The sequence below is a fragment of the Pinus tabuliformis genome, chromosome 2_2 (assembly GCF_031772625.1).
Source record: "Pinus tabuliformis cultivar Carrire ecotype Pingquan chromosome 2_2, CPIR1, whole genome shotgun sequence".
Lineage (NCBI taxonomy): Eukaryota > Viridiplantae > Streptophyta > Pinopsida > Pinales > Pinaceae > Pinus > Pinus tabuliformis.
The window spans coordinates 391,789,006-391,802,101 of record NC_142300.1 but is presented as its reverse complement, the minus strand read 5'-3'; the positions used below and the strand labels follow the sequence as shown (position 1 = coordinate 391,802,101).

At 40.8% G+C, this 13,096-nt stretch overlaps 1 protein-coding gene across 2 annotated transcripts in view; it reads right to left on the bottom strand.

Annotated features, from left to right (window-relative positions):
- LOC149192912 (ABC transporter G family member 39-like) overlaps positions 1–12,844 on the bottom strand; it is a 222,979-nt gene extending 210,135 nt beyond the window's left edge. For both annotated transcript variants that reach the window (XM_089404724.1, XM_089404725.1), the window contains exon 1: positions 12,654–12,844. The gene's annotated coding sequence lies outside the window, so the exon portion shown is untranslated. The remainder of the gene's footprint in view (positions 1–12,653) is intronic.
- Between the last annotated feature and the right edge of the window lie 252 nt (positions 12,845–13,096).

Below are 13,096 nucleotides of genomic sequence, written 5' to 3'. Positions count from 1 at the left end.
CCTCCAGATCAGCCCCCTCAATTCACAGTTGGATCCCCCTCCCCTTGTCGAGCCTCCGTCCAATCCCTCGACGCATGAGATCCCCATCCCTGGGATTGCCCCTGAACCTCATCGCTACCATCTCTACTCTCACACCCGAGCATCTATGTCAGATGCCATCAGCCTTTGCATTTCTCCTTTCTCCTCTGCCCTGAAGCCCACCCGAGGTAGACCGTCCTCTCTGTCCAAAGAAAAACAGAAGGCAGGTTTGGAGGTGGTTTCTGGGAAACAACTTTCTCTAGATAGGGTCCTTAGAGCACAGAGCCCTCCTCCGGTGTTCCCCCCATGAAGGCTATTTCCTTCAATTGCAGAGGGATAGCTAGTCCCGACAAAAAACTAGCGCTGAGGAGACTCCTTCGAAAGGAGCCAGGTGATTTAGTTCTTCTTCAGGAAACCTTGGGTACAACTACTATCATAACACCTCTTCTGGAATCCATGCTCCCAGGTTGGCAATTCCATGCCTTGGATGTTAATGGATGATCAGGAGGCATAGCCCTAGGTTACAACCCTCGCTCTATCAAACTGCTGGGAGCCTGGGGAGGCATAGGGTTCTTAGGGGCTGACATATACTCGTCAGAGCTAGGAGCGAAGATTAGAATGCTGAACATTTATGGACCCTGCCACCATAGAGAGATCTTCTAGGAAAGGATGCTGGGAACCAACATTTTTCAGGCAGACAATCTTATCATTGGGGGAGATCTAAATTTTTCCCTAGGTTTCTCGGAATCCTGGGGTCTTCAGGCACAGGCCGACCCCCTAGCGGGATATTTTGAGCAGCTCCTCGACTCTCATCAGCTCATCGATATCCCTGTGGCAAAACTAACCCCAACTTGGAGCAACAAAAGAATTGGGGAGGCCAGCCTTGCGAGGAGACTAGACCGATTCCTCATCAAGGAACATCTTTTGGAGCAAGGGTACACTTATCGCCAATGGGTGGGATCCGGTGGACTCTCAGACCATTTGCCTATTCATCTTGAAATCTGTGGCATCATCAACAAACCTAGAGCTCCCTTCAAATTCAACTCCTCATGGTTGAATGACATCTCTTACACCAGTCTTGTGACAGACTTTTGGAAGACCCACCCACTGGACAGAAACAGACACATCACTAAGGGATTCGTGACCAATCTGAAGGAACTAAAGAAGATTTCCAAGATTTGGGCTCACAATAAGAGATGTGATGATGAACATCGGGTGAATGAAATTGAAAAGGAGATAGCCAACCTTGAGGAAAATAGTAGAGGCACCTTCCCTTCGCCTGAGCTCAGGGACAAGCTTGTGGAACTAACAGCTCTAAGAGGGAAAATTCTCAAGGATAAAGAGGAAACATGGCGACTGAGAAGTTAGGCTATTTGGCTGAGAGAAGGGGATGATAATACAAAGTTTTACCATAAATTCGCAAACGGAAGAAGGGCCTATAATACCATCTGGAATCTAACAAATGATCAAGGAGCAGTGGTTGACACTTTCCCCCATCTAGCCTCATTGGCCACCTCACACTTTAAGCAGGTCTACCAGAACCCTCCTAATGCTACCCTTGCTGAGGTCATCAGAGTAGTGCAACTATTCCCTCGTTTCACTGATATGGAGGAAGCTGAGCATCTTAATAGGGAAGTTACCATGGGGGAGCTTGAGGCCACTCTAAAATGGTTCAAAAGGGATAAAATCCCGGGTCCAGATGGATGCTCAATCGAATTCTACCTGGCTTTCTTTGAGGTTATAAGGAATGACCTACTCAAGGTCATAGAGAAATGCAGGAAATCTGGGCGCATGCATGGGGCCATAAACACCACCTTCATAGCACTCATTCCCAAGTCTGACAACCCCTCATCCTATAATGACTTCCGTCCCATCTCCCTTTGTAACTGTCTTTATAAAATCATTTCCAAAATCATAGCCAATCATATCCGCCCCATCTTATCTGCCCACATCTCCTCTAAACAATTTGCTTTCCTAAAAGATAGACAGATTCACGAAGCTATCAGATCAGCTTAGGAGGTGATGCACTCAATACAATCCAAAAAGATCAAAGGCATGATCCTCAAAGCTGATCTCTCCAAAGCTTTTGACAGGGTAAGGTGGTTATATCTCAGAATTCTCCTTACCCATCTAGGCTTTTCTATTGGATTTATCAAATGGATCATGTGTTGCATCACCAATGTATCCTTCAGTGTACTGGTCAATGGGGCAGCCTCACCCTTCTTTGGTTCTGAAAGGGGCCTCAGACAAGGATGCCCCCTGTTGCCTCTACTCTTTCTCCTTGTCATGGAAGGCCTTAGCAGATTGATCAAGGACATGCATCACAAAGGTAGACTCTCTGGTATCAGATTAACGGAGGATTGTACTATAACTCACCTTCTCTTTGTGGATGATGTTCTTATGTTTCTAAACAGGGGAATAGGTGACCTCACTACCATCCAGAACACTATCAACCTCTTCAAAATGGCTACAGGCATGGCCATCAACAACTCTAAATCCACTATAACAGTCTCTGAATGCTCCCCCCATGAAATAAACTTTGTGTTACAAAGGTTTCCTTTCACTCTGAATCAGATAGACGGGGGCCTTAGATATTTGGGATACAGACTGAAACCGCATGGATACAAGATTGCAGACTGGATATGGTTAATTACCAAGCTGGAGAAAAGACTCCATATCTGGTACCACAAATATCTCTCCAGAGCTGGCCGGCTGGTGCTCATCAAAGCAGTTCTTGAGGCCACCCCGGTCTACTGGATGTCTCTTGCATGGATACCTAGAGGCATCCTCAATCGAATACAGAACCTCTGTAGTAGATTCCTTTGGAAAGGTAATCAACCTGGGAGAATATTTGCTTGGGCTAGATGGGACCTCCTATCTATACCCAAGAAATGGGGAGGATGGGGCATAAAAAAATTGGAGGACTTTTCCACTGCGCTGGCAGCCAAGCTAGGGTGGCATCTACTTACCTCCACCAGTCTCTGGACCAAAATTGCTGCTGCAAAATATATCGCCCCGCTCAGGCCTTTGGAGTGGCTGAGACAACCTAGCTGGAACAAATCAGGGATCTCTAATATCTGGAAAGCGGTTTTGAATGCACTACCCCTTATACGGGATGGTCTAACTTGGAGAATATATGATGGGGCTTCTGTCCAAATTGGCCGAGACCCATGGATAGGATGCGGAAATGCACATCAGCTCCCCCTGGACTTACTACAGATCCTCACTGAGAAAGGAATCATGCATATAAATCATGCAGCGGACCCAGAGCAATCGTCCTTCCTCCATCAAGCATGGAAGACAACCCACAGCTTGCTCCTCCCCCGTCAATGGCATCAAGCATGGCACACCTACACTTCTGCCCTACAGGAATCCCACATCAGGCTCAGAGAAGGGGAGGATGAGATCATATGGGCCATTGCTAAGAGTGGTCGGTACTCCCCAAAAGAGGGGTACCTACTATTGGCAAATAACCACAAGCCTCAGCTCATTGAATCATGGTGGAAAGACATGTGGAAACTGAAAGCACATCCCCGTACTAGACTACTCCTGTGGTCTATTCTAAAAAACAAGGTGCCGACTGGTGAAAACTTGATTAAAAGAGGGCAATATGGCCCATATTGGTGTTGCTTCTGCAAGAACAATTCCGAATACCTGGATCATTTATTTTTGTCCTGTTCAGTCACTATCGGCCTATGGACCTCCACTCTTACCCACCTTCACCTGCCTATTATCTGGGGGGGACAGACTACCAAGGAAGCTTGGGCAAATTGGTGGACATCTACTACATCGCCCAAGACCAGAAACCTCCCCCTTCTCATCTGTTGGGAAATCTGGATAGCCAGAAATCGCTACATCTTCCGTGACACCGCCCCTCATTGGACTTCCATCTCAGCCAGAATTATAGCCGACTACAACTCTCTCCCTGAGGACTTGGCCGCCACACCTCCCAGGAATATCATTCCTGAATCCATAGATCACTCAAAGCCCTAGGCATATTTTGATGGCTCCGCACAAGATACAAGATGTGGTGGCGGGGCTATATTACACATTTCGGAAAACCATTATTATCATATTCAAATGGGACTTGGGAATGGCACCAATAACTTTGCTGAACTCTCCACAACATACTACCTCATCAAATTTGCTATAGGAAAAGATTGTCATAATCTGCAAATCTTTGGTGATTCCAAAATTGTTTGTGACTGGATAAACAAAACCACAACCTGTCACACATTCACATTGGGACATATATTGGCTGAAATTCATAGATGCATCACACATTTTGACAGTTTTGTTTGTCATCACATCTACAGGGAACGAAACACCATCGCTGACCAACTTTCCAAAACGGCAGCGATCAGGGCACGCAACATCTGGTTGATACAAGAGCAGCGGAGAGAAGAACATTTCCAGTACTACCACCAGCCGTATTTAAACACTGTCTCCCTGCGTGGAGAACTTATTTTGGGATCTAAAAAATTCGAAGTGGCACACAGCCACATCTTATGCATATGACTTTGCATCTACAGCGTGTAATTTTCTTATTTTTAATGAATTTAATTACTATTTTTCCCAGAGTAAAAAAAAAATCATCGCATTGATACTGCAATAAAAAACCTCACTCAAACCAACTGGTGGCATTCAATGTTGCTAATGGACGTGTTACTCAAATGGGGGAGAAAACATTAATATACGGTCGCGTTTGTGAGAGAAGAATACTCAAACATTTGACTTTGAAGGTAAATGTTGACTGAATTTCAAAAAGCTACAAGTTCGGTGATTTCAGTGCTGTTCTGGTTTAACAATCACGTACTTATTCTCCATATGGCAGGTCCCGCTCAACAACTAAAGATGGTCTATACACATATGTTTGGGTGTGTAACCACCGATCTTGAATGACTGCATCATAATAAATACTGCTAAGCAGCTCCTTCGAACAAGAGCGAGAAGGGATATCAACTCATAATCGGCCCTCTAATCTCTAATTTTGCAGTCCAAATGAAAACCGCTCAAGCTTCTAAAATAGATTGTGGAATTGTAACGCTGGAGAATTCCCATGGCAGAGTTTGAAACAGAGAATTTCAAGATGAATCAGACTGTAGAAGACTTTATAATGATGGGAGATGAGACGAAGATCTTTCCTTCGTCCGCAACAATATAATTTTTTTAGTGGCTGGAGTTTATTCGTAATCTTTTATCTGCTACGTTACCTCACACATTTTGATTTCTATTAAATTATCCTGCTTTAACTTTCAATAATATTGACATTCTTTTCTCTTCCGAAGCATGTTAATGTAAATTTGCTACATTTTTGGCCCCAGACTCTATCCAAAGGTAAGACAGTAGAATACCTCTAGATTGCATTGCCAGTAGTTCTGATCAGAGACAACAGAAACCTGCGTAGGTATCTTGTATCCAGTTTACGTTATAGAATATTTAGCCGTTAACAATTATTGTTATCTAGGTTATTAACGTCGAAAGAAGTCTCTGGTCAAAATAAGTGTCTGTCAAAAGAACTGTCTAATTCTGCATTTTTGACAGCCAGAATTTCCTTACAAAGGGACACCAATCTGGACACGGTGTGACAGTTTTCTGCTTTGTAAAAAATGTTTAGAAGATGTCAGCAAGAACCCCTTATGGACAACGTGAAATAGTTGTTGACCGGCAATGAAAAGTTATAAAAATCTTTTACAGGGTGTGAAGGGAAAAAAATTCAGTAACCATCGAACATTATGATATATGTCTTCAAAATCTGCTTCAGATGTAAGCTCATTTAACGCTGGATATGCAACAGTTTCCAGTTCTGCAGTGGGTGCATCCATCATCAAATTACAGGTAACATCTAAACTCACCTCAATGGACTGAAACTCAAATGGGACTTTATATTTTAGCATGTGAGAGTTTGAAATAAAACTCAAAATATATGGTAATCTATGAGGTGTAGATAGTTGGTTTGATTGAGTTACTTTAGTTTTGACTAGGTTTCAAGTTCAGATTTTATGGGAGGGGTTGAGGATGGAAGTCACTTTTGGGGAATTAAATGGAGGGGTTGAGAATGGAAACCACTTTAGGGAATTAAAACCATCTCAAGGGGCATCTAAGCTAGAGGGAGTGGTTGAGCAAATCCACTTTGAGAAATTAAAACCATCCCAAGGGAGAGAGTGGCTGAGCAAATCCACTTTGGGAAATCAAAACCATCCAAGGGGCATCTAAGCTAGAGGGAAGGGTTGAGAAAATCCACTTTGGATAATTAAAACCATATAGCAAGGGGCTTCTAAGCTAAGGGGGGGGGGCCTACAGGGAGAGGTTATCCACTTCCGAGAATTAAACCCAAGGCAAGGGGCTTCTAGGCAAGGGGCTTCTAACCTAGAGGGAGGGGTTGAGGAACTTCACTTAGAATTAAAACCATCCCAAGGGGCTTCTACGCTGAACAAAGGGGTTGAAGATGGAAGCCACTTTGGCGAGCTAGAGGGAGGGGTTGAGGAACTTCACTTTGAAGAATTAAAACCATCCCAATAGGCTTCTAAGCTGGATAAAAGGGTTGAGGATAGAAACCACTTTGGGGAACTAGAGAGAGGGGTTGAGGAACTTCACCTTAGAGAATTAAAACCATCCCAAAAAGCTTCTAAGCTGGACAAAGGAGTTGAAGATGGAAGCCACTTTGGATAATTAAAACTATCCAAAAAAAACGTCTAAGCTAAAAAAAAATTGAAAAATCTGTTTTAAAGAATTAAAACCATCCAAAAATACTAGAGAGATTTAGCCGATTCACTTTAGAGAATAAAAACCATCCCAAAAATGTGTAAATTTGGAGGCCATTTTTAACAATTAAAACCATTCCAAAGAGCTAGCTCGCCGCAACTTAAGCCCAGCATAATCATAAACCAGCATACCTCAAGGTGGAGAAAGAAAGGCACAAAAGAATACAAATTAAATATGCCGTGAAAAGAAAGTAAAGTGTTTTTTCTTGATGGTTTACAAATCAACTACCCTCATAGTGTGCATCCAGCCGGAATTATTCGTCTAGCCACCTCATGCCTGATTGTCTCCCCTAATGACATTAAGCTTTACAATAGTTCCAACTGTACTTTACAAGATAGTTCCAATTCTAGTTTAAATTATTCAAGGAAGCCTCTGGTTCCAACACTGACTGATCTAGTGCCGACGCCGCTAACAACAAAAGGTGTACGAAATAAGCGTAGGCTTCTTCAGTAATTTACGATATTCTTCACTAATTCTCTTACCTGCTTCCCTACCCAAGTAGGACGAAAGCGGTTAAGTCGTTTACTCCATCCCCCGGCGTATTAAATGACATTTAACCGAGCAGGGTACCACGTGGTCAACAAGACGTGCCTACTGCAGTGAATAGATTTCTGTCAACAACCGTTGGCCACGTGGCCACCAAAAGTATATGGAGATCTGGAGATCTGTCAACGACACGCAGCCAGTAAAGAAAAAAAAGCTGTACCCACCCTCTATCTACATCATGCTGGACCCCTTGGAAGCGGCCTACTGTTGGTTTGTGTTAACTCTGAATTGTCCATTGGCCCTTATTCTGTTCTCCTAAACTCCCATGTTGCAAACAGAATACACTGAAGGGAAAATGATCTGATAATTAAATTGAGAGCTCAAAGTCTTTGCCACTGCAACTGGAAAGTAAATAAATCTGAAATATTTTATCTACACATGTTGTGTGGCACATAAAAGCAAAGCTTTCATAGAGCCGGATCGCGAATTATAATGGAAACTCGTCTTGCGTCTAATGCCTAAATACTCTTGTAAAATTTTGTGCATTAAATTATTAGAAAATAGAGAGCGCAGATTAAACACACAATACCAAACACTATGATTTTATTGATCTAATAGACATTACATATATTGGAAGTAACACATTTATGATTTTTACTAATAGCATAGGAATTAACTGACTCCAACTCATAGCATAAGAATTAACAATGTCTAGATTGATTCATCATGATTCATATAATTGCAATTTATGAATACTTGGAAATCATAGGAGCATTACTTCCAATACCCTCTTCTCTTAATGCTTACATGACAAATAAAGGAAATAGACATATTACAACAATAAATGAATATTTGTCAAATTTCTTTGATATGGTGATCACTAGCACTCATATCCACTCACGGTTCCACTCTTTTCTTCACTACACTTTCGAGCTTCCCACTTGATCCATTTAAGACATAACCGCTTCAAACCATTGTTGACGTACTTTGCAGAATTGACGCTTCTCAACCTCCCGGAGCACAACGGGTCAGTCTCTAGTGAGCCATCCTACGAAACTGCCACTATATGTGAATCCACGGCCCTCCACAGCCTTCACCACTTATCTAGGATAACATTTTGGATACAGAATGTCTTCAGTAGACAATTCTATTACTTGACCTTGTATAAAATAACTGGTACTGACGCTCCATAAGCACGACAGCTCACACCAACTTGACCTTATTAAGAACTACCTCTGACTAATGCTCGACGGCTCATACCAACTTGACCTTATTAAGAACTATCTCTGACTAATGCTCCCAAAGCACAATGAGTCACATTAGTCTGTTGAATATAAAATAACCTATATTGACAATCCCGGAGCACTACGACTCACACCAACTTAACCTTATAAAGAACTACCTCTAACTAATGCTTGCTAAGCACTACGGCTCACACCAACTTAACCTTATTAAGAACTACCTCTAACTAATGCTAGTGAAGCATGATAAGTCACATTAATCTGTTAAATAATTGACGTGTTCTTTATAATTCTACATATTTAATCATCTTACAACTGTAAAAATGTGTAAAACACCAACCTTGATAGATCCATTAAAAAATTTACACATATCGCTCCATATTAATCATATGAAAAACAAACACTCACAAATATAGTATATATAAAAAACCATAGGAACCACTCTAACTACATGATTAATTAACATAGTTAAGCTGCAATGGTTGTAGAAAGAAAAGAATTTTGGGACTGGAAGACCACTCAAACTCTTTTTGGACTTCTAGTGATTCCAGTGATTCTCTATGGTTGTGAACTGTGGGCGTGAAAAACAAACACTCACAAATATAGTATATATAAAAAACCATAGGAACCACTCTAACTACATGATTAATTAACATAGTTAAGCTGCAATGGTTGTAGAAAGAAAAGAACTTTGGGACTGGAAGACCACTCAAACTCCTTTTGGGCTTTTAGTGATTCCAGTGATTCTCTATGGTGTGAACTGTGGGCTAGCAGTACCTCCGACATGCAATGGAGACAAATTGAGAAAATTCAGAAGCATTTGACTACAAACAAATTTAAGATTAAAAGTGCAGTTCCTTATGATATCTTGTTAAGTAAAACAGTGACTGCTCCTATTGAAGCAATTGCTATGGTACGAGTCATAAAGTATTTAAAAAAAATTGAGCAAATGGAAAATGGTAGATGGCCTAAGGTTGTATTTAATGATAGATTGTGCAAAAGCAAAAAAAATTGCATGCAGCAAAATAACAAATGGTTTAGTAAATGGGGTATTTGCTTGAACGCGTGTCCCATAAACAACAAAGAGATAAAAGCTTTTGTTATGAAAAAGTTCCACAAACGTACTTGGGATAAGAAGTTAGGAAGAAACAAAAAGTACTATATTGAAGTGTTTAATACCACTCATAATCATCAACCAAAAGCATACATAGAGGCCAATATCTCTTGGAGAGCCAAAATTTTTATTGCTCAGTTAAGGGCTAATTCTCATCAACTCAGTTGTGAAACAGGGGGCTGGGAAAGGCCAAAGGAAGTGTGGGAGGAAAGGGTATGCATTTTTTGTTCTTCTAGAAAAGTGGAAACAGAAAAACATTTCATTTTAGAATGTGAGACCTTCAAAGACAATAGAGAAAGTTATGCAGATATGCTAGCAGCTAGCTCTTGGGATAATCTATTTAGCGAGGGGTTTGTCCAGAAACTCAGGCCGAATAAATCAAGTGATGAAAAAGCAATCTGTCCCATAAACTATCTTTAACCTCATCGACGTTAAAATAATTTCCTTTTTTCTTTCTATTAAAAACTATGCCAACAGCCCCATCCATACTATTATGCTTTTTAGGATTGTTGCCTTCTCCGCTCAGTTTGCATTCTGACATTGACATTTAATCTCACTATGCGTAGACTCAGCAGGGTCCCCTACGAGAAATTGTCCTCGTTGTGAAACGGCCTGTCGCGGGCCTGAGCCTCGGTCAGCGCTCAGTTTGACTTTCAAAATCAAATAAATCCCGGAGCATTACAGGGACGATGGCTCACCAAATGGATTATACACGGATCCGCGATCCACTCCAAACACATGATCTCTGTTGTGTCCCAACACCGCCAACACCGCCATAGAGTTCACGGTCCATACCATATTCAAAGAAAATAAAAATAAAAATAAAAATAAAAATAAAAATAAAAATAAAAGAACCATTGATTAATGCAGGATATCGATCCATTTCCATGCTCTGGATCTGAGGCGTTAGAAACGCCATGGACACCTGCATGTGAACGTTTTTTTTTTTTTTTTTTGGGGGGCATTTCTTCCCCAACGCCGTACACAAAATAGACAAACGCAAGAGCTGGAGGGGCTGTGGAAAGTTGATTTTACTAAAGAATCCGTAGATCCGCAGCAGGATCTCTTCTTTGAACTAAATCACCTTTCCTGCACACGGTAAGAGGCGATCCACATATACAGTCGTTCTGAGCAAATGCACCAGCAGGAAAAATATTCAGTGGATTCCCTTAGGAATGTCGCCACACACACCGCAATCCCACTAATTGTAGAAAGATGCCTTCAGTTTTTATCTTTTTTATTAAACTGTTCTGCGCCATCAGAAAGGAGACAATCTGCAAACATTGGAGGAACTGCCCCAAACGCTGGAGTTCAATCAACCCAGATTTAATTAAAAAAGAAAAAAAAAAATCCTCTACAACTGAAGCATATTGATGTGAAATCCAAACAGAGAACGAGGGACACTTCCGCTCAATTTACTGAAGCTGAGATCAACATAGGTTAACTGCAGCACACCCCCTGTATTCTGTATCCCGCTGCTCAATTGGTTCTTGGAAAGAACAAGATATTCAAATGATGACGGCAAAGAACATATGGAGCTGGAGAGCGCATCTGCTTGAGATCCAGACACACCAAGGGAGTCAGGTTCTGGTTAGGTATCGTCTACCTTATTCTGTGCCCTTTTCAGAAGCGTTGCAGCAGCAAGGAAATTGCCCAGCCTAATATGGAAGAAGGATCACGCTATCCAAATCCTCAACACCACGAAACTATTCAAATGAAGGATCACGCTATCCAAATCCTCAACACCACGAAACTATTCAAATCTACACAACGGACAGATCTATAGACACGGGAACCAAACAAATTTCACACACTAGGCTATATTAATCTAATCAAACTTATTCTCACAGCTATTAAATCTCACACACTATCTTAATTTATTTACAAAGCAATCACATTCAAAGCACTCTCACTTCTTCCTGGCCCTCCGGTGAAGGATTCAAAGCACTCTCACATCTTCCTAACTCTCCGGTGAAAGAGTTAAAGCCAGTACTAGCTCTGATACCCTCTTAGAGAGAGTAAATATAAATATGTTAAGCTATGCACAGTTTTACATCTTACAATATGTAAGCTTTGGAGGAGATTACAAGATTCCACAATTCACTACGGGGGCCGAAGAAGAAAAAAATAAAAAATAAAAAATCAAGCACTGTACATACACATAGCTTGCCAAAACCTGAAAGTCAAAGACCAGACCATATTACTGATTCGCCATTACTCGACTGAATCAAATTTCTGTAAACCATTATTTACCAGAGATCCACCCAAAATCAGAACTGTACAACATGCACACAAAGATTACTACATTGAAAAAACAAATGTATTCGTCTTGGATATCCTGTAATATAAGAATTCTTTTTCTTTAATATCCTCTAAGAAATAGAATACAAGGATATCAGTGTTCACAGTTCAAATGTACCTCTATGTTTAATAAATGGTATCAGTGAACTGGGATTATATGAATAGTTGGTAAGAATGATTATTAATGGTTTCTAGTTTGAGAAAAACACTGTTAAATAAATATAATTATGAACTAGCTAGCATCAACAATCTCTCTGGTTTCTAGTTTGAGAAAAACACTGTTAAATAAATATAATTATAAACTAGCTAGCATCAACAATCTCTCTTGCCTTCAACATTCCTGTGGAGAAAGAAACTGATTTCTTTCAAAAATAACAAGGAAACTGATTTCTTTCAAAAGTAAGTGTCATAACATGTAAGAATTTTGACAACACTAAACTGATTTCTTTCAAAAATAACAAGGAAACTGATTTCTTTCCAAAGTAAGTGTCATGACATGTAAGAATCTTGATAACACTCAGTGGCGGGATACTCAAACTCAGAGACTTGCTCATATAACCCTCAGAATTGCAGCTATCAAGACACATTTGAGAAATGTATACGACTTGAAACAGAACGCTTAAATTTTCTTAAGAAAACCAGTATAAATCATTTAACATATTGTAACGTTCGATATATTATTAAAAAAGAGAAGAACAATAATCTAAAATGATCAGACAGCAGAGTACCTTCAGTTGCAAGAGATATTCCCAATATTCAGAAATGTGAACCGCTCATCCTTGCTTCCGCTCGCCAAAATCTTTGCACTGTGGAGAGTAGAACCCAAATCGATCAAAGCGATGGAACGAACAGAACCGCAATTTAGAGCACTGCACGACTGTAGGCACCGGCGACAGGGAGAAACCGTCAAACACACGAAAACGACTGAACAAAGTTACTGTTTGATCACATCACGTAGCCACCGACCTTTTATTGACTGGTAAATGTTAATTTAAGACAAGTGGGGATTTTGGTGGGTTCAGTGTGATGACAAAGACCGCTCTTATGAATCTAGTACACGTTAATTTAAGACCAGTGATTCTTTTGGACTCACTTATCTAGTTGTTTAATTTTAGATTGCCTTTAAGACAGTGGTGGGCGTACTTTATTTTGTTCCTCCTACTTTTTTTTT